This window comes from Lycorma delicatula, chromosome 9 (assembly GCF_047948215.1).
Source record: "Lycorma delicatula isolate Av1 chromosome 9, ASM4794821v1, whole genome shotgun sequence".
Classification (NCBI taxonomy): Eukaryota; Metazoa; Arthropoda; class Insecta; order Hemiptera; family Fulgoridae; genus Lycorma; species Lycorma delicatula.
Window position 1 is genome coordinate 81,323,067 of NC_134463.1, and position 25,868 is coordinate 81,348,934.

The following is a 25,868-nucleotide window of genomic DNA, read 5'->3' on the forward strand; positions in this document are numbered from 1 at the left end:
CTCTTAATTTCTAATGAAAATTGCCACAAAATAAGCCTAATTTATATTATAGTGCATTTTTAAATTAATTTATTTTTATTAATTTAATTAATTTTTATGAGGTACATCATGCTTTGAAAATCACTCTCCTCTTCACCCACCCTTAATGACGAAGAATGTAAAATACAAACAGTTTTATTCCACGTCTCGAAATTTCTTTGGACGGCTTATACTCAGCTTTGCGCTTTTCCTACTGTATTCTCTACAGTGTTCATCTCGGTATAACATCCAGCAGTAGTAGTCCATTTTCCTTGGTACCTCCTTTCCATTTCTTTTATGTCCTGATGAAATATCTCACCCATCTCTTCGCTAATGGCGCCCAGATTTTCAAGAAAGTAGCCCTCATGTGAATTTAGGAAGTGAACCTTCAAGCTCATGGAACAGCCTAGTTTTTTTACTTCTGCAGCTTGTTCTCAACCATTGATTTGAAGTTCAGATTCTTCTTGTTGTCCAGAATCTTGGTTACTACGTCTTTAAAGGCTCCTCAGGCTTCTTTTTCTGTAACTTTAATTTTTTTTTCAAAATTATAATCTTTGAGAAGTTTTGTAATGTCAGGACCATAAATAAACACAAAGGCCTTCCTTAAGACAAATTAAAAATATGTTGTCCTTTATATGGTAGTGAGATTATAAAAAAGTAGATAATAAATATTACGTAACAAAAAATAATTAAAAATAAAAATTTTCTACGGTTGTATTACGCGGCTGGAACCTAGATTATAATAACGGTCATTACGAAACAGATTTATGTTTTGATACAAGTGTTCACCCGATCAAAATCCTATTCTTTTCAATCACTGACCGATCAGAAGCGGGGGTATTGTTTAATGTATCAGCTGATTTTTTTACTTTGATTTTAATCTAATTTTAGTAGTTAGCAGGAGGAGATTAATGTGAAAGTGCGTTAGTAGATAACAAAGTTTCTATATTACACTATTTATCCTTTTGTTAATTATGTCAGATTCTAAGGAAAAAATGTCTTTAAACACCAAACAATATTAACGAAACCACAGAACTTACGACTAATATAATCCTATATTAATAATATCTTTAAAATATATTATTATACATTCTTTTTTTAATTCTAATTTATAATTTAATTTCTAATACTTCAAAAAAAAAAACAAAAAATACATTCGGTAATAGTTTTATACTTTCAAATATGTACGTTGTTGTAATCTGTTTTACTAGTGAACAATAAGCAACCCTCCTCAACCCAATGAGAGAAGGATGTTTGATATGTAAGTGGAGGTGTAGTCTTGTACAAACTCAGGCCGATCATTCCCGAAATATGTGATTAATTGAACCCCAACCACCAAAGTACACCAGTATCCAGTGTCTAATATTCAAATCCGTATAAAAGCAACTAACCTTTAGTGTTTGAACCTCAGAACCTTCGTCTTAGAAAATAACTCATTTGCGACGAGTTAGCCACTAGACCAGCCCGGTGGGCTATTATGTGATTAAATGTATATCAAATAAACAGAAACGGTAATCTCAAAATTGAGTAAATAGTTTTAAAAAATTTGAAGATGTGATTTGTAAAGTCATAAGAAAACTGTAATCAGAAACACCATGCGCTTTATTATGATTTATATGGTTTTTTTTCGTAAGAAAGAGCTCTATCGATAACCTTTCTTCTCAAAAGATTTTCATTTTCCTACTTTAGGTACTCTTTCGGAATTTTTCCCATAAAATTTCTTTAATGATAAATGACGAATCGTACGTATATCAACATAACCCAAGCTCGCTTCGCTCGCTAATCTCGTCTAATTAACGTTAAATATACAAATTATATACAACAATGATGCAATCTTTAATAATGGCTAATAGAGATTGTTGGATTCTTATTTATGTGAACTTCTATGCCGTCACCGAAATAAGAATGAAGATTTGTTCAATTTCATGCTTCAACATATTAGCGAGTTTCATCCTGTAGTATAATTATCGTTTAGTAAAATAAGTATTGTATTCTGTTTATAAAAGTAATTGTAATTTTTATATATATAAATAAAAAAGACAATCTTCGTTTTGTGTGTGTCCTAATAACTCAATAACTACTTAACCGATTTCCCTAAAAGTTTCACACTTTTTATTACTATTTTTTCTGGGAGTGTTGGTATTTGTTCCATATATTTGTTAGCCTGGCATGAGATGTTTGTTATGTATAGGAATCACTAAAACATCATATATCCCAGAGCATTGCAATCATTTTAATTTATTTAATTGAAATACAATTGATATTGTATATTTTTTATTATTTTCGTATTGTAATTCGTTAAATGTAATAGAAAATTTATTTAATTCATGTACTTAAATTTAACAATAGCGAAGCATTGCCCCGGGTCCGCTAGTTTATAATAAATATTATTTTTTTAAATATATTATGAATTTTTAATTACATTCTTGTTTCTCCAAAAATGATTTTTTTCTAATCATTAAAATAGACGAATTTTAATGAATTTTAATATTACACAATATTAAAGGTATATATCGTTCAATTACAGTAGAAAACGTTTGGGGGAGGAGAAATTTCGAAAGAGTGCCCTTTTTTAAAATGATTCCGGGAGAGGTTTTGACACATTTAAATTTCCAAAATAATTTGTATACATGACTTTAGACTTCAAAATATGTTAGAAGAAAGCATTTGAAGACTATGCTGTTTTATACATTATATATATATATATATTTTTTTTTATAAAATAATATTACCTCGTTTACATGTCATACATATCATCCTCATCTCATTGGGTCATGGGGAGGAGGTTCCTCCTTATTCACTAGTTGAATTGATTGTAAGATTCCAATGTAACACTAGAGATTAAAGAAATAAAAAAATAGTATTTGGAGAATGGAGAATAGAATGACTAGATCGGACTTTACCGAGTACCTCCTTTTCTTTTCTTTAGTTGTATATTTGTAGTTGTAACAGACTGTTCCAAGATAGTCAAGCAAGACGTCACAATAATCTTGTTAAGAAATAGAACGTGACATTTAGCTTATATTTGTCTGGTAACATAAAATATGTTATTGTACATGGTATGTATTTATCCCTCTCGCCTATAACTTTAAACGATGAGAAAAATAAACTGTATATTGAAGCAAGAAAGAGAAAGAAGTGATAGAGAAAAGATAAGGCGATGACTAGTGTTAGTAATTTAGGAGAAAAAAGAATGATGAATGAGAGTAAAAGAAACAAATGTTCTTAGTGGATGGAGGTTAAGAGAGATAGAGTGACAGATGTGGGTGGGTAGTGAGAGAGATAGGAACGAAGTTGATTGATTTATTTACTATCGGCAAAGATGGAGAACGATGGCTATCTTTTCCATTTAACAAGTTTTTTTTTTACATTATTACATTAATTTAAAAAATTAATTTAATGAAATTCAATCGTAAAATAATAAATAAACAAAAGCAATACCTGATATGAACAAATTTTTACTTTGTAAGTGAATTGAGATTAAACATTTTCTCTTTAAATTAATTTCTCCAGCAAGAAATACACAAAATAAACATAACACCGTTCTTTAAATAAGATTAAAATGTACATGTGTTACTGTAAAAGACCGAAATTAGAGAATGACAATATTCTCCGGTATACACACCAAATTCGTCGGTCAAAGACCGAAATATTTGTTAATTCGGACCTGCGCCGGTATATGTGGACAAACACAGATAAGCTCAGTTGGGGGGTCGAAACGATAACTAGAAATTAAAAAATCACCCAAATCAGAAAAAAGAAAATTTCGTAAAAAAAGGAATTTTAAATTTAAGCCGGACATAACCGACGCTTTGCTCGCTAACCTCGTCTAATTAACGTTAAATATACATATTGTTATAAGACCAGTATAACGGACCTGAGTAAAGGGGTTCCTACCAATTATTATGAAAATAATATAAAGTATAATAATTGGAGAATCCAGAAAGGGACAAAAAGGAGAACCCTTTTTGTAAAGAACAGGTCTTTTGTTATACAGCCTGCTGACACCCAATGAACACCCCTGTTGTACGGTAAGAAGAGACCAGGTTTGGAATTAATCGTGGATACCGGTGTTCTTTGGTGGTTGGGTTTCAATTAACCACACATCTCAGGATTGGTCAAACTGAGAATGTACAAGACTACACTTCATTTACACTCATACATATCATCCTCATTCATCCTCTGAAGAATTATCTAAACGGTAGTTACCGGAGGCTAAAACAGGAAAAAAAGAAAAAAAAGAAAAAGGTTTGGAATTTAAAAAAAAAAAAAAAAAAAAAAAAAGGTTTGGAATTCATGGGAAAGGAGAGCCTTGGTCGCTGGTTCTCACGCTAAGAGTTGAATCCGGTCCGGCAGGAGGTAAAGAGGCTAGCAGTATAAATAGCTCAGTAAAACCAGCTAAAAGAGAGTTCTGTTAGAACCAATCTGCGAGGCGTTACGGCGTCGGTTCCGCAAGGGCAGTTCTGCGAGTTGTGTGGAGTCGTATGGGTTCGGCGAAGTTCTGCAAACCAGTCCAGCGAGGAGAGTCACAAGTGTGAGTTTGCGAGACGAAAGTGGAAAACTTCAGTCCAGCGAGAAAAGTCCTGAATCCAGTTCAATACGAGTAAGATGATGCCACGAGTAATTCCAGTAAACAAGAAATACTATCGGTGAATTACTGTAAAACTATAAACGTATAAGTGAAAGAAATAATACAATAGACTTCATAAACTGTTAGGGTAGATTTCGAACGATTATTTATTTTGAACTCTGTCTTCTGTGTAATGTGTATTTGTTATTTACTAATGAAATTTATCACTATTTGATGTGTAATATCTTGATTGTTATTCTTTGTCGATTACGATCTGTTTTTACGTCATATTTAGCGATTTGATTATGTTATATATTATGTCATGTACCACATTATGTATTAATTATTTGATGTGTGGTTATTGACATGTAATATTAATATCGCTTACTACTATTATTATAATACTATTATCCTGATTATTATTGTGATTGTAATTACTATATCAATATTTTGTATTAACTATCTTATTTTATTATTGTCACTTATTATTATCATCATTATTGTATTTTTCACCATTGTTATTATTATTAATTTGTCTGGTCATAATTATGAACATTTTAAACCAATAAACTGTAATTATATAAATATTTTTAATTATCAACCTCTCAGTTGCCTGATCGAGCCGCGAAACACGCAACAATGTTATTTATGTTATTCTCCAACATTGAAAGCGATTAATAAAATCAACTGGATTTATAAAAAAAATTAATCTAATTTTCACCATTTTATAAATTGAAAGGGCCAATCAGGATACACAGAATATGTTAACTGCGTGGATGAACGATAACATCACAAATAAATGATCAGGTGTTTGACCCTTTGTTCAATCTTTTTAAAAAAAAAATATTTTTATTCAACTTTCACCCTCAGTACATGCTGAATGCAGTGAATCTGATTAATCGCCCCAATGTTGGAGAATAGCATATATAATTTGTATATTTAACGTTAATTAGGTGTGGTTAGCGAGCGTAGGTTATGTCTGGTTTAAATTATACTTTCTTTTTTTACGAGGATTTCTCTTAACGGTATTGGGTGACTTTTTTAATTTCTACTTATCGTTTCGACCCTCACCAGAGTTTATCTGTGATTGCCGACATATACTGGCGAAGATCTGAGAAAACAAATATTTCGTCACTGATGGTACGTATCGAAATTAACCTGAGAATATTGACATTCTCTAATTTTGGTCTTTCACGGTAACATATAGATATATTAAAAAATTAAATAATTAATTCATGTTTCAATAAAATTTTTTAATAAAAATTACTGAAAAATAAATTGTCACATGTGATTAATAATTTTTTTTTCATTACTGATTTTTTTTTTTACACCTCTACTCTATCCCGAGAGATCGTCCAACCTAGAGGTATTTGGTCACAAATTATTCTAGAATACGTATATTATCAAAATGACCGCCTCTGGTAGTAATAATTTCAAATTTGCAATTAATTAATTAAACTTTTCGACTGAGATATGGACCACTTATTAACGAAATCAGGACTCACGTTTTCTAGCAAAATCAAATCAATATGTTACCGTGAAAGACCAAAATTAGAGAATGTCAATATTCTCTGGTGAATGTCAACGTATACCAAATACGTCGATGAAAGACCGAAATATTTGCTTACTCGGACCTTCGCCAGTATATTTCAACAATCACATACGCTCTGTCGGGGGTCGAAACGATAACTAGAAATTTAAAAAAAATCACCCAATACCAATCTCTATGGTAAATAGATTACTAGAAACCCTTGTAAAAAGGAATTTTAAATTTTAGCCAAACATAAAGTACGTTAGTTAATTTCATCTAATTAACTTGCAATATTACAGATTATATATGTTATTCTACAAACAGTGGAAGAAGTGTTAGAAGACCAATTTGGTTTCAGGAAAAGTATAGGGGAAAGGGAAGCAATTTTAGTGCTCAGATTAATAGTAGAAGGAAGATTAAAGAAAAACAAACCAACATACTTGGCGTTTATAGACCTAGAAAAGGCATTCGATAACGTAGACTGGAATAAAATGTTCAACATTTAAAAAAAATTAGGGTTCAAATACAGAGATAGAAGAACAATTGCTAACATGTACAGGAACCAAACAGCAACAGTAATAATTGAAGAACATAAGAAAGAAGCCGTAATAAGAAAGGGAGTCCGACAAGGATGTTCCCTATCTCCGTTACTTTTTAATCTTTACATGGAACTCGCAGTTAATGATGTTAAAGAACAATTTAGATTCAGAGTAACAGTACAAGGTGAAAAGATAAAGATGCTACGATTTGCTAATGATATAGTAATTCTAGCCGAGAGTAAAAAGGATTAAGAAGAAACAATGAACGGCATAGATGAAGTCCTACGCAAGAACTATCGCATGAAAATAAACAACAACAAAACAAAAGTAATGAAATGTAGTAGAAATAACAAAGATGGACCACTGAATGTGAAAATAGGAGGAGAAAAGATTATGGAGGTAGAAGAATTTTGTTATTTGGGAAGTAGAATTACTAAAGATGGACGAAGCAGGAGCGATATAAATTGCCGAATAGCACAAGCTAAACGAGCCTTCAGTAAGAAATATAATTTGTTTACATCAAAAATTAATTTAATTGTCAGGAAAAGATTTTTGAAAGTGTATGTTTGGAGTGTCGCTTTATATGGAAGTGAAACTTGGACGATCGGAGTATCTGAGAAGAAAAGCTTTTGAAATGTGGTGCTATAGGAGAATGTTAAAAATCAGATGGGTGGATAAAGTGACAAATGAAGAGGTATTGCGGCAAATCGATGAAGTAAGAAGCATTTGGAAAAATATAGTTAAAAGAAGAGACAGACTTATAGGCCACATACTAAGGTATCCTGGAATAGTCGCTTTAATATTGGAAGGACAGGTAGAAGGGAAAAATTGTGTAGGCAGGCCACGTTTGGAATATGTAAAACAAATTGTTAGGGATGTAGGATGTAGAGGGTATACTGAAACGAAACGACTAGCACTAGATAGGGAATCTTGGAGAACTGCATCAAACCAGTCAAATGACTGAAGACAAAAAAAAAGCAACTATAATAGTCGCAAACATAACGACGTTACTGTCTTATTGACGTACGAATTTGTCGACCGACTATTATGAACATAACAGTTTTAATTTAAAAAACGATATTGATTTGAATTTAAATTAACATCTTTAGGAGTAACAGCTCCGAAAGTACTAGGATTTATCACTTTTTTAATTGTTGGTAAGTGGAAATTTAATTTATACAAATATAGGTTTTTATTTTCTATTATTACTTTACATGTTACACCTAGTCGCTACTTGTAGATATTTTTTCTAATAAAGGATACTACTTCGAGCTAATTTTCCTGGACTATATATGTTGATTACTGCCGGAAATCGTGGCTCAAAGATTAGAAATAAGATAGAACCGCCATAGTCGCTTTAAATCACTTCTGTTTTCTTGGTCCGTCAATTTCAGTACTCAAATGATGCTGATAATTCTAGAGCTAATACGTGCATGCAAATATATATAGTAAAAAAAGTCTACCGAAGAAGCTGTTTTATGTTTGGAATTTGAAATAAGTATTCAGAAACCGAGAATAACTGTTCCTAATATCTGAATTTTTATGCATATATTTTTTAATACATTTCAAATAAATGTTAAGTTTCTTCCCTAAATAAAATATAAACGGAACGGTAGCTGTATACAAGTTATGCTTGTTTATTTTCAATCATTTGTGGTCAAATGGTGATTTATTGGAATGTTATGAATGAAAAGAACACATGAGTTTTGTGCTGTTTCGATAGAATAATTTCACACTTCGTATAACTAAACACGCTGTTGTAAGATAATCAATGAATGGAAATAGGAAGACATATATACACTCGCGCGCGCACACACACACATACATACATATATATATATATATATATAAATAAATACCCTCATAGAGAGAGCATCGTCTATTTCGTACTGACCATAGCAATTCAACTTCTGGTTTGCCTTATAGTAACCGCTCAATTCAATTTATCTGCTGTTAGATACATCTATCCAATTTCATTCTTGAGTTTCTATACAGTAATATTCGTTGCATCAAATTGCAGTATCTATATAGTAGCTTAATAGGTTTTATATATATAATCTATACAATAGCTTTGTTCAACACTTCTACGTTGAAGGAAGAAATAACTAGCTAGTTAAATCTAATTTAATATAAATTATACTGTACATTTCTCGCAATCTACACAATTTAAAAATTAAAACCATTTTAATTAGTTTTATTCATTATGAAATTTTTTGTAACGTAAATCCATTTTATAATATATACTAATTGTAAAAATTAATTAGAAAAATTGAATTTTACATCCATTTTTTGTCGGTAACATTAATTAATTATTAAAAGCACATAAAAGTTTTCTCATTAATTTTTTTTTTTTTTTACAAAAACCCATATTTATTAAGAAATTATGTTTAATAAATATTAGTAAAAGTATTATTTTTATTACTTTAGTAATCTATATGTTGAATAAAAAAAAAATCTGATATGGACAGTAAATGACTTCCTTGTACGCCCATTAAATTACATTACACATTTTTTAAAGTATACAAAATTTTCACTAATAACTTCCGAGTTTTTTCATATTTTTATTATTATTTATTGAAAAACTTTTTTTACAATCGCAGGTTAATAATGGTTAGTAAATCAATATATTTAATTTAAAAACAAAAAAAAATATTAAAAAAAACGAAGTGAAGTTGAATTTTCTTCCCGTTGTAAGATCAAAATATTTCATTAATTAAAATTTTATTTGTCTATAACTTTGGAATCAATAAAAATAAATACCACTTATGATATATCGTTGAAAATCTCTCAATGAGGGCTTATTACTGCAATTAAGAAAAAGTCCAAAATTCAAATTTTTTTGATTTTTTGGTATGTTTGGTCAAGTCGATTACAATCAACTAGCAGTCCTAAATAAAAAATTTCAACATCCTACGGCTAATAGTTTTTAAAGTATGCGGGATGCATATATACGTACTGACATCACGCCGAAACTAGTCGAAATGAATTCAGGGATGGTAAAACGGATATTTCCGTTGAAATCTGAAAACCGAACTTTTTCGCGATCAGAATGCTTCCTTTACTTCGTACAAGGAAGTAAAAAAAAACGTATTCAGGGTGTATTATATCAAACAATCACTATATTTTTTATGAAAATGAAAATGTATTTAAACATAAAATTTTAAGATATCGATTTTTTTTTTAGTAAACACGAATTCACATGGAAATAAAAATCATAAAACGAATTTTTTTTTTTAATAATGTATATTTAATTACACGAGAGTGTAATTATGTATGTTTGTTTCACCGTAGTAGCTCAACGGCTGAATTGATTTATATATATGACCCCGAGTTGGAATCCTTACGTTACCGGGAGCATCAGAGGTTATATAAACATATATATACATATATATACATACATATAACATATATGTATATATACATATATATACATACATATAACATATATGTATATGTTTAAAAATCATATGATTTTTGACGGGCAGTATGTTTGATAATGTAACCATGTCCTTTATTCTTGCTCTTTTACATTTTTGGCAATCACTTTTTTTTTTTTATAATTAAAAACTTTTTTTCATTTTATATTGCATTCCTTACTTTAATGTTATGCCGTAATATATTTTTAATACAGAAAAATTTATTAATAATAATTTATAACATTTTGTCCACTCTCAAGTAATCTAACTTGACCGATAGTCGTAAAGAAAACATTCAATATACGTAGAAAAAAAATACGAGGGTCGTTTAATAATCTTAGATACAAAAAACTGTAGAAAATCATATATAAGATACTGATAATGAAATTAAAACTACGTTTCAACAAAATCTTCGGCTGTTTTTAGTCACTTTTCCCATCTTTTTGTGAGCTTTCTTATAGTAAACAATTGTTCACCTTGGTGTCTGAGACATTCTTGACCCATTCTATGTTGCTAAACTCGGTGTTTTGTTGTAAAAGTTGTCGTTGCGAAATCGGGACTGTAATGTGCCTGTAGTAATACCTACCAACCGTGTCTTTTAAGCGGTGGGGAAGGGGGCGTTATCCTACGATAACGTATACGCTGTACGTATGATAACTTCCCATGATAACGCTCCCAGGGAAGAAATCCATATTTTTTCCCTGGGGGCTCAACGAACTGTCATTACACTGGTCAACATGGTTTTATCTCACAAGTACCAGTAGGTGTACTTAATGCAGTTTTTTTTTCCTATTTTAAACATGTATTTTGAATTTCTCCATCACCCACTGTTTTTTTTGTTATTTTAATTTTTTTAAATATTTTAAAACGTTTTTCGCCCATTTGTCCATTTTCAAGTAAAAGCTCGTAGAGAATTGTAAATATGATGGAAAAAAACGAGCTAACTCAAAGGATAGCGTTGGTACTGTTGCGCAGGTTCAGACGTGTACAGACATGTATAAACGTGATCTAGTGTAGCACACATTCATCAGAACGATGCCATTTGTGAGATAGTAGTGAAGCGGTAAACACGTCATTGTGAGTGCTTTTTGTGTCTGAATTATTGTGTATTACGTATTTACAACTTTATTTCTTTTAATTAATCGTTAGTTCCAAAATGCCTACAGTTTATTTAAATCATCTAACAATGTTTTTTATGTATGTGGTGAAGTGATGCTCAATTCCTAAAGGTCAAACCTTACTCCTTTAGTAAAAAAGTGATGTGAACCTTATTTTGGGTATAAAGTCGGGGACCAAACAAGGGCCTGGGCCGCACATATCTGTTGTTTATCGTGTTCTAGGCTTCTCACTGCATGGAAAAATGGCAAACGCCACATGCCATTTGTCATCCCTGTGATTTGAAGGGAACCCAAAGATCACTCTTCTGACTGTTATTCTTGTTTAACAAACATTAAAGGGATTACGTCAAAATCAAAACATACACTGGTGTACCTTAACTTGCAATCTACAATGAGACTAGTTTCACACTGCGAAGAATTGCCCGTACCAAAACCTCCAAAACATATGACATTAGATGAAGAGAGCTCAGAGTCTGATGGAAGTAAGGAAGAAAAAGAAACAGATTCTGGTGATACAACTTTTGAACAAAGCAGTTCATCTGAGCCTCATTTACTGACTCAAGAAAATCTTAAGTATCCCATACGAAATTTAAAGTTATCCAAAAAACAGTCTGAAATGCTTGCTTCCCCGCTAAAAGGATGGAATTCTCTTCAAAAGAATACAAAGATATGTACTTATCGTAATCGTCATTCTGAATTTAAAGACTATTTTGCTGAAGAAAATGACTTAGTGTTTTGTAATGACATTTCTTCTCTTATGGAGACACTTTGTAATGAACATAACCCAACAGAATGGTGCTTGTTCATTGATTCCTCTAAACTTAGTTAAAAAGCTGTTCTTCTGCATAATGACAATAAATTCCCATCCGTATCTGTTGCTCACTCTGCTAGTACGAAAGAAACATATGAAAATTTTAAATTTATATTGGAAAAGCTTCAATATGCAGCGTATGAATGAAATATTTGTGGTGATTTGAACGTATTTGCATATATTCTTGGTCTGCAGCTTGGTTACACAAGATACTGTTGTTTTTTGTGCGATTGGTAGAGTAGAAACAGAATAAACCATGTCATTAGAAAAATGGCCTAAATGCGAACCACTCATTCGTGAACAGAAAAATGTGAAACATGACCTATTGCTAACCCAAAAATGTGTACCTACTTCCGTTACATATCAAACTAGGATTAATGAAGAATTTCGTCAAGACCATGGACAATATTCCTGGTTTCATGCACTTAAAACAAGTTTCCTAAAATTAGTGATGCAAAAATTAAAGAAGGAATATTTGTAGGTCCATAAATACGATAATTATTGCACGATGAGAAGTTTGAGAAACTATTGAATCCATCGGAGAAGCAGCTTGGCAAGCATTCAAAAATGTTACTCAGAGTTTTTGGGAAATCGAAAGGCGGAAAATTACCGTGATATTGTCAACGATCTTATAAAAAATTAGGTTTTAATATGTCCTGAAAAGTAAACTTCCTGCACGCGCACGTAGATTTCTTCCTGGAAAATCTTGGAGCAGTCTGAGATGAGTACTTTCATCAGGAGATTTCAGCTATGGTAAAGAGGTATCAAGACAAATGGAATCCTAATGTGCTGGTCGTTGTCGTTGGACCGTCAAGAGGAATGCTCCACAGGCGAAATATAGCAGAAAATCGTCATTTTTTACTTTCTAGCTGAGTCAAATATTTAAATATTGTATAGTTAAGAATGCAAAAAGTATTAAAATGTTTGAAATTATAAATGCCTCTCTCTCGGAAACCTTGCATGATGGGGAAAAACCGATATCATATTTGAATTCAGGAGAAAAAATACTATCAGAATCACATAATTTTCTTCCTGAGAGAAAAAAAAAATATATTTTCTTCCTCCATTGCCTGGACACGATATTTATATAATACGTAAATAAATATTAAAAATTAAATTAAAAATCCCAAAAAGTGAAATAAAACTACAATGAAATATTACATCAATAATCTAAATTAAAACAATAAAATTACCACCTCCTATACGCCAAATGGTATAAATAGGTGAAATATAGTATTTTTTTTTGTCTTCAATCATTTGACTGGTTTGATGGAGCTCTCCAAGATTTCCTATCTAGTGCTAGTCGTTTCATTTCGGTATACCCTCTACATCCTACATCCCTAACAATTTGTTTTACATATTCCAAACGTTGCCTGCCTACACAATTTTTTCCTTCTACCTGTCCCTCCAATATTAAAGCGACTATTCCAGGATGCCTTAATATGTGGCCTATAAGTCTGTCCCTTCCTTTAGCTATATTTTTCCAAATGCTTCTTTCTTCATCTACTTGCCGCAACACCTCTTCATTTGTCACTTTATCCACCCATTTGATTTTGACGTATATACTATACTATAAATATACTATAGTAAAATTAAATATCTGAATATAAACGGACGGCCCTGAGTGTTTGATATGCTGCCTGTCTGGATTCAGCTCCATATGTTACTTATTTATATTTCTTATGATATATTTTAGTACAGTCTTGTTTTCTTCTTTTTTTAACTGTATATCTAGTTAGCCAAATACAGGTGATGTTAATATACATATTTCATTAACATTATTGTATTGTTCACTCATACATTCATAACAAAGGATATTCATCTCATTTAATTTATACGACACAACAATGTAAAACATAATATAATTAAATATCATAAAGTAATCTTTATAAAGTGAATCAGTGCATTTTTTATTTCACGTAAAGTTTCTTCTGGATTACAGTTTTTTAGAATAGTGTTCATGATTGTGAACACTATTAGACTTAATTGCGTGAACACTGAGAAATCGTAAAAGATTAGATAACACTGTTTCATTGTTCCCCAACGTACTCCGCATGTCAGCCTCTAGTTTAAATTTGCGACGCAATGCCGCATAACAGATACAATTCACAAGAATGTAATGCACAATTAGCAGCAGCAAGAAGAGGAGGAAGAAAAACAAAAACAAAAAAAGAAAACAAGATGAACAAGAAGAAAAAGTACAAGAACCACAACTACGAGAAGAATTACACCAGTAACAACAATGCCGATCTTCGTGGCAGAGTGGTAGCATCTCAGCCTTTCATTCGGAGATCCGCGTTTGAATTCCCGTCATGCATGGCATTTTTTCATACGCTGCAAATATCCATTCTCATAAGGGAAAATGACCAAAACAGTCGATGCCCGACATCTCAAAAAACAATATTTGAGTCTAATTTCATAAATCTATGAAAGTTAAATTTGAATAAGGTCATTTAAAACACATTTTATTAACATCTTTAAAATATATATTCCTATTTAAGAAAGCAGAGAAAAATATGCATTTTTTTGATTAAATATTTAATAAAATTAATTATTCTTTTCACTTACTGCTTTTATTTCTTATCCAATTTTTTTTTCAAACAGTGGCTGAGATGGTAAACGTTTCATATTTTTAGTATTTTAATTATTAAACGTGGAAAATAATTCAAAAATTTTAAATGGAAAGAATAGGGTGTGATACATCATTTTAAAGACCATTGGAAAGAAATGTTTACGTATGAAATTCAAGCTACAACAATACTAATCAAAACCGTTTATAACTTGCGTAGGGTTCGTTTTTTTATAACTTGCTTAAAAAATCATTTATACTGCTTACTACCTCTTTAATGTTAGTTTAACAATGAAACGATAAAATAAATAAGATTTTGTAAATGCTCCTACCCAAAATGACCTACTTTGATTTAAAACAGGGGTTTTGAGACCACTATGTAACGTACTGAAGGCCATATTTGAAACAATCAATTAAAAAGTATTAAATATTGCCATTTGTGTTAGGGTTTTCGTAACCCGAAGTGTTTGCATCAAATATTTTTTAATGCTTTATAAAATTATTGTTACAGTCGTACTAATTCGATTTAAAATATTTGAGTTAGCTCTCCCTGGGTGCTTGGATGGCTAGTCGCCAACAAAAAAATAGATAGTTTTAAGTTAAGAGAATTTGCTAAATTTTTTTTTTTTTTTATTTATCAGTGGAAAAATTATTTAAGACTTGCCGTTGTTTGTTAACACCAGGTATATAAACCTCTATTAGAAATTTTAAACAAAAATATTAAACAAATCAACCTGTAATAATAACCTAACACATACTCTAATATTACACAAATAATAAATAAAACTTTCGTGCAGTAGGATAATTAAACTAAAGTTCATCTTAAATCATTGAAAGAGGACCTTGGGACTCAGATTCGCCAAATCCTCAGGAGACCCCATCGGGGGTTCTCTCACAGATGGACGGTTTATGTAACATCTGAAATAACAGCATATTCGATACTTAGCAAATTTTTGTTAATATTAGACGAATCTCCATCTAAGGTTAATTTTATCAGCTTAAATTATTAAAGGGATGTTTGAATTGAATTTTTTTTTCATTTATTTATTTATTCACAACAATAATTAAATTTTTTTTTGATAATGATTTTACAATCTTTTTTCAGATTTTTTTTAAACTGCGAAAATAAAATACAAGCAAATATGTATACGTACGTTTTAAATTAATTAACTTGTAATCCCCTTTGGATTACTGACTCCGGACATTGATCTCTCCTAATTGCCTTTTAATGTTGATTTAATTTTATAAAATAAAGATTAAAGAATTATAATTTTAATGAATTAGGTACTGTTTGTATAAGGGAAATAAAAAAAAACTCGCGGAGTGGTGTAAATTTTTAAATATGATGATATGACAAAAGAGAAATAAGAAAGAAATGGTACATTATGACATATTTTTCAGATTTTATATTTCTTCTAATACCAAGGGATATTGTATTATTTTGTTGACAGGAGTTTTATTCCCTTAAAAAAACTTAAAGGGTTGGATGAATATTCTGTTATAAAACTTTTAAAAATAGATTTTTAATAAATTAAAAATCCTACAAAGTTATTTATTGGTCTCTTAACTGTTATTCAAGAATGAAATTTCTTCATCGTTGCTAATAAAATAAGTTTACCGATTATCTAATTTATATTTATCATTAACATTTTTTAAGATTTCCAATAAACTGATTTTCTGTCCAGTTTTCTAGTAGTGTTATGCTTCAATCGATTTCTTTGGTGTTGAATATGTTGTCGCCGAATGGCTTCGACGGCATGTAGCACTTACTAAGTTTATGGTGGCCCTGAAAAGGGCCGTCTTAAGGGCTACTTTAGGGTAGTTCTGAGAAGGGCTGTTGTCGTCGAATGGTTTTGACGGTTCGTAATCCATAACCTTGTGGTGGCTCTGAAAAGGGCCGTTCTTACCAAGAAACATGTTAAAAATTTGGTTGTGATTGATGGGGTAGTTTTTTTGTTTTTACCACGAACAAACAAAAACCCTCTTCCTCTTTATATCATATTATAGATTTACATTTGATTTGAATGAATTTTTTTTTTCTAAGCGTTAATTAATATGGCTACTCGCTACGTTATGATAACGTCTCCACTATGCATGTGACATTTTCTCATGCTCTTCGTAGAAGAATGAGAAGGAAATGTAAGAAAACAACAATATTTTTACTGATATTATTATTTCTCATTTAATGATAAATATAGCATTTAGATTAGTCTATGTCAAATAAAGCTTTTTTCTTCAAATACTTGCAGATATTTATATACTAAATTACCATATCGGATTTTTTTTTTTTAATTTTGAATTTCGTAAAATTAGATAATAAACTTTTACATTTGATACTCGTATATATGATTTAACTTTCGTTTTAATTAAGTTAATTAACAAATTATATTATTACGAAGCTTCAAAGTGATGTAATTTGTGCTTTAAGTAACTTTTAGTCTGAAACTATTTAATTAAAATGTTTATTCATTTAGTACTTTCTTTTATAACTTTATTTTTCTATGTTAAAAGAAAAAAAATTAATAATATTACAAAAATTTTTCAAAATTTTTAAAAACTTGCTTTACATTTTAGTCATACTTTAATCAAATTATTATCATACATTGCATGAGTTTAATTAGTAGGTTAATTTGAATTTCAAAAGTTAACATTACATATTGAAATTTCTAATATATTTATAAAATATCAAACAAATTTTCAGTCAAATATATACTATACGAAGTAACAAAATAGTGAAATTTTTGCATAGTGAAGTTTTATAGCGAAGTTTTTATTTTATTTACTTAATTATTACAATTTTTGATATTTAATTGTATTATAAGTATCACTATTTTCTGATATTTAAACAATTTTGTGTGTTAAATTATTGCACCTGTACCCTTAATTTCCACTCTTAATTTACCCCCTGTTTGGTTTTAAATCAGACACTCAAGTGCTGCCTTTGGGCAGCTTTAGTATTAAGAACATTCTGTTATACTAGTTAGTTGGAGTTGGACAGTGATAGAGTAATCACGCACGCCAGTACGGCCTCTGCATCGTAGTAACATAGTTTAATATTGTTAATCTTATAAATATAGTATCAATCAGTGTGTAATTATTTTATTTATAATACAGTTCATTATTCTGCTATTAACGTACAGCCCGTTACGACCCCCCCCCCCATTCCTATTGGGGATATTTGCAGAAGTAATGGTGGAATATTGTTTTTTCACCCGACCTTAATAACTGTGCAAAATTTTATCGATCGACAATGTCAGGAAGTATGTTAAGTTTTTACACCTGTCCCCTTAATTTATCTCGGTTCAATGGGATGTTTGCAAAAGTAATGGTTGAATATTGGTAATGGTTGTATTGTCATCCGACCTTAGTAACTGTGGAAAAGTTCATCAATCGGCAATGTCAGGAATTATGTTAAATTAAGGGTGCAAGATCTAAGGACAAACAAGAAAAAAAATATATTGCGAGTTAAAAGCAAGTAAAAATAATGTTTAGTTTTTCAAAGATGGTGTTTTTTATTTTTTGTTACATGTTATACGGTTGCTGTTTCAACACATTTTTTCTTATTTTATATTCTTTCTTTAGTTTTATGTTATTATATCTTTTCTTTTCTTTAATTATTTACTTAAAATTTCATGTGGACTTCAAATAAATCTGTAGATAATTTATCATAAAACACTAAACACTATCCTTTTCTTTGTAGGTACTAAGCGATCATTTTTGTAAATAAAATTCCAGTTTCGGTTTATATTTATTAACTAAAATCATTTTTTTTAATGTAACGTCATTTTACATATCCAACAACACAATATTAGTTGGCAGTTTTGGGCCAGTATTGGTTATATCTATATGATAAATCATTAATTTTTCTTAATAATTTTATTATTTTTTACGCGCGCACACACACACACATATATATATATATATAGAGAGAGAGAGAGTGAGTGGACTACAGTATACTCAAGAGTATACTGTTAGAAAGCAAACAGTCATGACTGTATAAATTTAACTTTTGACATTATTTTAATTTTTTAACTTAATTATATTTTAACTCCTGATGATGGTTTTGAAATAAACCGAAAGATTTCGAGTCACATTTAATTTGTTGGTAAGGTGGATTTTCATTTTTTAGTAATTTATTAAATATATCAGTGGTAACCTTTCTTTCTTTTTCTTGTTTAGCCTCCGGTAACTACCGTTTAAATAATACTTCAGAGGATGATATGTATGAGTGTGAATGAAGTGTAGTTTTGTACATTCTCAGTTCGACCATACCTGAGATGTGTGGTTAATTGAAACCCAACCACCAAAGAACACCGGTATCCATGATCTAGTATTCAAGTCCGTGTAAAAATAGCTGGCTTTACTAGGACTTGAACGCTGGAACTCTCGACTTCCAAATCAGCTGATTTGGGAAGACGCGTTCACCACTAGACCAACCCGGTGGGTTATCAGTGGTAACCTGTTCGAGAAAAATATATGTTGTATATATATATGGTATATACATATTAGCTGGTCATACATACTGCCGTCTAGCTAGTAGACCCTATTGCCTATTGTGTTCGTTACCTTCATGGTTGTTAGATTAATACTGATATAAATAACATTAAAACATACAGACTTCACAAATACCTGAAAAAGAAACTAAATTACAAAAGACAGAATAGTAATAGTAACTAAAATACACAGACTTTTGAAGAAGCTAGGGCCTCGATCTACGGCTTAAAACATTTCCTGGGATAACGCGAATCCATCTTGAAAATTTGAAAGGGATCAGTCGGTTGATTCTCGCGTGATGCTGATGCAAACGGACAGATAGAACCCGCTACAAACTTTCGCATTTATATATTAAATATATTTAAATGGGGTGTCGGGTCTTTTGCAAATCTTTTCATTTTAGGGTTCAAATAGTCTATCTAGACCAAAAAATATAAATATATGTGCGTACGTACATGTCACACTGCTTTTGACTTTATATCTCAGGATTTACCGAATTGATTTTAATCAAATTTGGTTCAAATTTTTTATATATGGGACAATAATCATATTAATATTTTTTTCAAAATTCCTTAAGTGGATGGGGGATAACGCGAAAAAATCAATTTCGATTTTCTTTATAACTTTTTAAAGAATTAAAAATGATTAACTTATAAAGAAATTAAAATTATAACTTTTTTAAAGAAAATTTGTTATCTACATTACATATATAAATCCAGAAAAATGTTTTTCAAAATTTAAAATACATGATTTTTGTTCTATCTGTCTTCGGTATAAATATTTTTGAATGTTTATAATTCATATATAGAGCTATGTAGAAATGTCTACAATTTAGTAATTTTAAAATTATAGACCCGGATCTGAAATACAGAAAAGGTTTTTAAAAATTTGTTTTTTTTTTTAATTTTAAGCAAAGGAAAATTCATGACTTTCCTTTTCCTTATATTATCGTGTACGTAATATCTGAAGGCGGGTCCGTAGTACGCTAAGGCATCCCCTCCACTGCTCTTAACATCACTCGGCTACTTTTCTCACACTAGCAGCCAAATTGGTGTATTCCAAAAGTTACATCAATTAAGAAATGGCTTGCACCGTATCTAATTATGACTTCACTATTACAGTAACGAAATATATTCTGCTGGTTATTTGTTATTACAAATAAAATTATTTATGCCTAATATTTTGTTCAAGATGTACATGAAATAACTTTATTTATATCTTGAAAGTATATTTTTTCTTTCAAGTATATTAAACTAAGGTTTTGCTATAAATAAACAGTAAAAATGACGTATAAAAGAGTACGTGAAACGAGTTTTTTATTTATTTTAGGCTATAATTATAATTTTCTTTGACGTGGCGTATTTATTTACAAAAAATTATTTTTAAGTAGCACGTAAGCATTACTTTTGCGGCAACCAGTAGCACGTGTTCCCATGCCAGGTTATAGGAGTGGTGTTGAAGAGGCAAGTAGAGGCAACTTGTAGGAGGACCCGTCTTTAGATTTTACATAAACTATAGTATTGTATACAATACGTTTTGGCTAGCTTTTAAATTTATATATATATATATATTTTTACCACATATATGCCTAAAATAATATCGGCGGATGGCAACGGTAGCAGCTCAGATGTCAGCGGAAGTAAAAAATATGTACGCGCTTGGACAGCGTCACTCCCGCCCAGCAGGTGACCGTGTAGTTCTCTCAACATAGCGACGCTGCGGCCCCATCACTCGTAAGCTCCAATAAAAGAACACACACGAGAGTGAATTTTCATTTCATCGTCGACCACCACCTGGAGAAGACCAAGAAGAAGAAGAAGATGAAAGAAGACAAAAATGGAAGAAGACAGAAGTTCCCTGGCCGCCTCAACGTAGGACCTCCCGGCGAATGCCAACATCCCTGCCGGCCGAGAGAGCCGCTGGACTAGACGCTACCTTCCTGCTCCAGCTCGCCTGACTTCAATCGCCCTGGCCGGGGACTCAGCAGCAGCAGCCGGCCCAGCGTGAAATCGCTCGGGGAGAACTGTCTTCGGCCACGCCGGCGAAAGACGACCGACGCCGACTCGACACTACGGGGCTCTGGGGGCCACCACTGCCAGGCTGTAGTGGGGACCCAACTGCCGCTGAGGGAAAGCCCGATCTGATTTCAATGGACGAGCCTCAACTCCCCGATTATAAACAAGTCAACGGCGAAGTTGACTTGTTCCGGACCCAAAAGCTCTTCTCACAGCTAACGCAAATAATGGCCCTTTTCAAGGTTACTACAAGGTTTTAAATTGCAACGTAATGTCGAAGCCATTTGCTAATAACAGCCCTTCTCAGGGCTACTATAAGGTTTTAAATTGCCACGACCCGTCGAAGCCATTCGGCGACAATATATATGTATATATAAAACAGAAGAAACATAAAAATTGAATTTTTTTAATATAATTTAAAAAAATATATATATCCATTTAATTATTAAAAACTAATTTTCTTTATTCTCTTGCATCATATGGATTTCATCCAGAAATTAAAGTAAACAATCATAAGAATATAGATGTGTTACCTATTTCTTTTTTTTGTTCAATTATTGCTGTTGGGACATTTCATAGATTTGTAACTGAGATCAACATCGCTTTTTTTAAAAAAAATATTTTTCTTTTTTATTTATAGAATGTTGATATATATATATATATATATATATATATATATATATATATTTATAGAGAGAGAGAGAGAGAGAGAGAGAGAGAGAGAGAGAGAGAGAGAGAGAGAGAGAGAGAGAGAGAGAGAGAGAGAGAGAGAGAGAGAGAGAGAGAGAGAGAGAGAGAGAGAGTGAGTGAGGGAGACACTAAAGTCTGAAGAAAAATAAATATAAGATCGATCTGGTCTTTTGTAATCTTTTGTTCGGAAAATATTTACAGACTGTTGAGAAAACACAGATGGTGGGATATTTGCTAGTTATAAAGAGATAGGTTAGTAACAAAGTTTATTTTGTTTTAAGATTATTGCTTTTTCAATTGGTAAAATATTTTTGATTGGTTATACAGTTTAGGATCATTACATGATCTTAGGTAAACTGTAATTACAAAAAAAAAAAAAAAAAAAAAAAAAAAAAAAAAAAAAAAAAAAAAAGTCCTGTAACGTTGCAGGGCTCTAATTTAATTAAATATAAATTTCTGTCATAATCAGTTTTATGATAATCACTGACAAGTAACCGTATTAATTTAGATTTTATTATTAACCTTAAATTTGAAAAAAATGAAATAATTTTCATGTACAATTCAATTACATTGAAATATTTTTTTGTAGTATATTGTTTTTACAATTTTTATTTATTTAATATTTTTATATGTAATATTTAATCATTAATTAACGTAAACTTCAGTCTTTCTTATGGCTCTAACTCATGCAAAGAAAATTAGGTTCTGTCACCAATTAGAGTTGCTTTATTTGAGATTATTGATGTTTATGAACAGTTGTTTTTGTAAAATCTGGTGAGTATTGCATAACTTTCCCTGCTACCCCGGACAAATTATATGATAAACTATTCAACTCTTATTTGCAATTCGGTTATTAAAACTCTTATTTTTATTTTATAATAAATTTTTAAGCGTAACCAACAGAAATGATAAAATAAATATTTAAAAAAATCCGAAACCATGAAGTAACATATGTACTGCAGCGCCCCTGGCGGCTTATAACCGTAAAACTAATCTAAGAACCTGCTCTTGAGGTGATACCTATGCAATGCAAAAAAAGTGTATCAAAATCGGTCCAACCAATTTAGAGTAACACATCTACTACAGCTCTCTCTGGTCGCCTATAACCGTAAAACATGTCTAAGAACCTACTCTGAAGTGATAATGCAAAAACCGCATCGAAATCGGTCCGGTGATTTTTTGAGGAAAATGGTAACAGACACACACACACGCACACACACACATAAACCTGTTATCCCAAACACATATACCGTCTCTGTTCGTCGAAGAAAAATAAATTAATTAAATTTTTTTTTTTTTGGGCACAACATTAACTGCAATGATAACCAACATAAGATTTAAGTATCAAAATTTTAAAATTTTAAAATAAAAATAATTTTTTATTTAAATTTTTTACTTATTACATAAATATATTTTATTTATATAGAATTATTAAAAAAAAGAATTGTTTAAAAATATTGAAAAAATCAGATACTCCATTTTTGAAACGATCATCATATTTTCCCATTTAATATATACCTACTCTAGCTACATTAGCCTGGAAAGCAAAAATAAAATGTAACTTTTTTCTGAAAGTAATATTTCTGAATTTTCTGAAAAAGTTATTTCATATTTTCGGTTCGGATTAAAATACATGTTCCAAAGCTACTTTAATTTTAATTCCTCTTTTAGTGACAAAGAAGAATAAAAAAAAAATTTAATAATAAAAATTGATGTGGACATTACATGACTTCCTTGTACGTTTATTAAATTACATACACACATTTTTTTAAAACGAGAAGTACATAAAATTTTATTTCATTAATAATTTCTGATATTTTTTTATTGTTATTATTGAATATTATTTATTGTAAAATGATTTTTACAATCAGAGGTTAATAATTATTAATAAATCGTTAATAGTTAAAATAAATTAATAAAATTTATTTAAATTTTAAAAAAAGTTAAAAAAAAGGAGATTAAGTCTGATTTGAACCGATGTGTCTTCCTTCCCCTTGTAACATCCAAATATTTCCTTAATTAAAATTTTATTTGGCTATAACTGGAACCAGTGAAAATAAGCACCACTTACGATATATCATTAAAAAGTTCTCATGAGGGCTTATTACTACACTTAAGAAAAAGTCCGAAATCCAAATTCTTTGGATTTTGGGCTCTTTTTGGAACCTTTGGTCTAGTCGATTGGAATAAAAAGAGGAGGTGCACAAACTACATGTTGGAGCAGTCCTAAATCCAAAATTTCAACATCCTACGGCTAATCGTTTTTGAGTTATACGAGATACATACGCACATACGTACGTACTACCGAAACTAGTCAAAATGGATTCAGGGATGGTCAAAATGGATATTTCCGTTGAAATATGAAAACCGAAATTTTTCGCGATCACAATTCTTCCTTTACTTCGTACCAGGAAGTAAAAATTAAACAAGCCAAAAAAAAAAAACAAAAAACTTAAATATATTCTGTAAGGATGGTGAATAAATTTTTACTAAAAATATTCATGTATAGGATAAACTTAACAAAATTTGCTTAAGAAAAGTTTTTTCTTAATCTAACACCCCCTTCTATAAAGGCTAAGACAAGAACATAAAATTTTTCAAAAACGTTTTTCTATGTTAAGGTCCGGGGTTTATAATTATGGAAACTTGTAGATTTTTTTAATAGCCCTATATATATGATGTATATAATTAAAAAAAAAAATAATAAAACCAAAGGTAGGAAGAGCAAAGAACAAAAAACAAAAAAAACTTCAATATTTGAATTTTAAGAGGTGGTGAGTTGATTTAAAAAAAAATTGGATTTTTAATATATGACATGTAGGTAAAAAATTTGACAAAATAAATTTTCTTCTTAATACCTCTGAAGAAAATCGAAATTCATTTTTTTTCGCGATATTTCTCATCCTGTTAACCAATTTTGAAAAAAAAACGAATAAGATACACAAAACATTTGAGCCTAATTTGAAGAAATCACTTCTTAAATATGAGGCCAAAAACAGTAAAAACATACGTATGTGCGTATGTAGGTACATACGCACATAAGTATGTTTTTTTTATAGATAAACTAGTTGGACCCTAAAACGTAAAAAAAAAATGCTAAATATCAAATACTTTATTCTTTTACACGATCTCCATGCTTCCTCTTTAATGTTGCTATTCTAGCTATATTCACCGGGTAAGTAATAAGGGTGTAGTATAAGGGTGTAATTTGCAGTCAAATATCGCTTGCATTTTGATTTACTTGTTATGATATAATGAATTTAGCTTTCAAAAGAATTAAACCGAAGCCAATTTACTACTTATTTACATATTAAGTCACGAATAGTGTAATTGTATTATTGAAAAATGGGTGGAATTACGGAACATAATATACATTTGTAGTAATTTATTTAATTCTATCACAAATTAACTAAAAAGTTAAAATTTAAAGAAAATTTCATTGTTCATGTTTTTGTAACAAATTTTAATTAACTTTTTTTCAAAATCTATTACAAAAAAAGAAAATGGATAAATATTCTTGTTTGGTTTTCTTTACACAATAAATTATGAATTATCGTGTTGTAATTACATTAGTCGAATAATTAGTTAGAAAACACTTTCCTATAGTTATAATAATTTTTTATCTATAACTTACCTTAATTTGTAGAAATGTACAGGCGTGTCATCATTTATATCTTCGACTTTTTTTCATTGTACGCTCTAATCTAAATAAAATGTACAATTATCACAGTTTAAAATTAAAACAGTATTTCCCAACTCTTGAAATCATTTTCACTTTTACAGTAAACGTACGAAGCCTTTTATCCCTCTAATACTTTAATATTAATTAATGCAATGAAACCGTATCCTAGCCTTAAATTCAATAACAATGTTATGTTATTATTACATTCTGATTAGATAATACGTACAGGAAATACTATTGTATTATATCAACCGACATCATATTATTTATTAGTTGTTCGTATACTGACCTTTGAACACAGCTTTTCTTGTAATTAGTTTATTTAATATTTAACTAACTTTGACAGTGAATTTGATAGGGTTGTCTCTAGAAATTAATACTATATCTTATTATAACTTACAGTAACTATAGATTT

The 25,868-nt window shown here is 30.4% G+C and overlaps 1 protein-coding gene across 1 annotated transcript in view; it reads left to right on the plus strand.

Annotated features, from left to right (window-relative positions):
- LOC142329942 (glycine receptor subunit alpha-2-like) overlaps positions 1-25,868 on the plus strand; it is a gene marked incomplete at its 5' end in the record, with an annotated part of 440,959 nt that overhangs the window by 27,377 nt on the left and 387,714 nt on the right. The window lies entirely within an intron of this gene.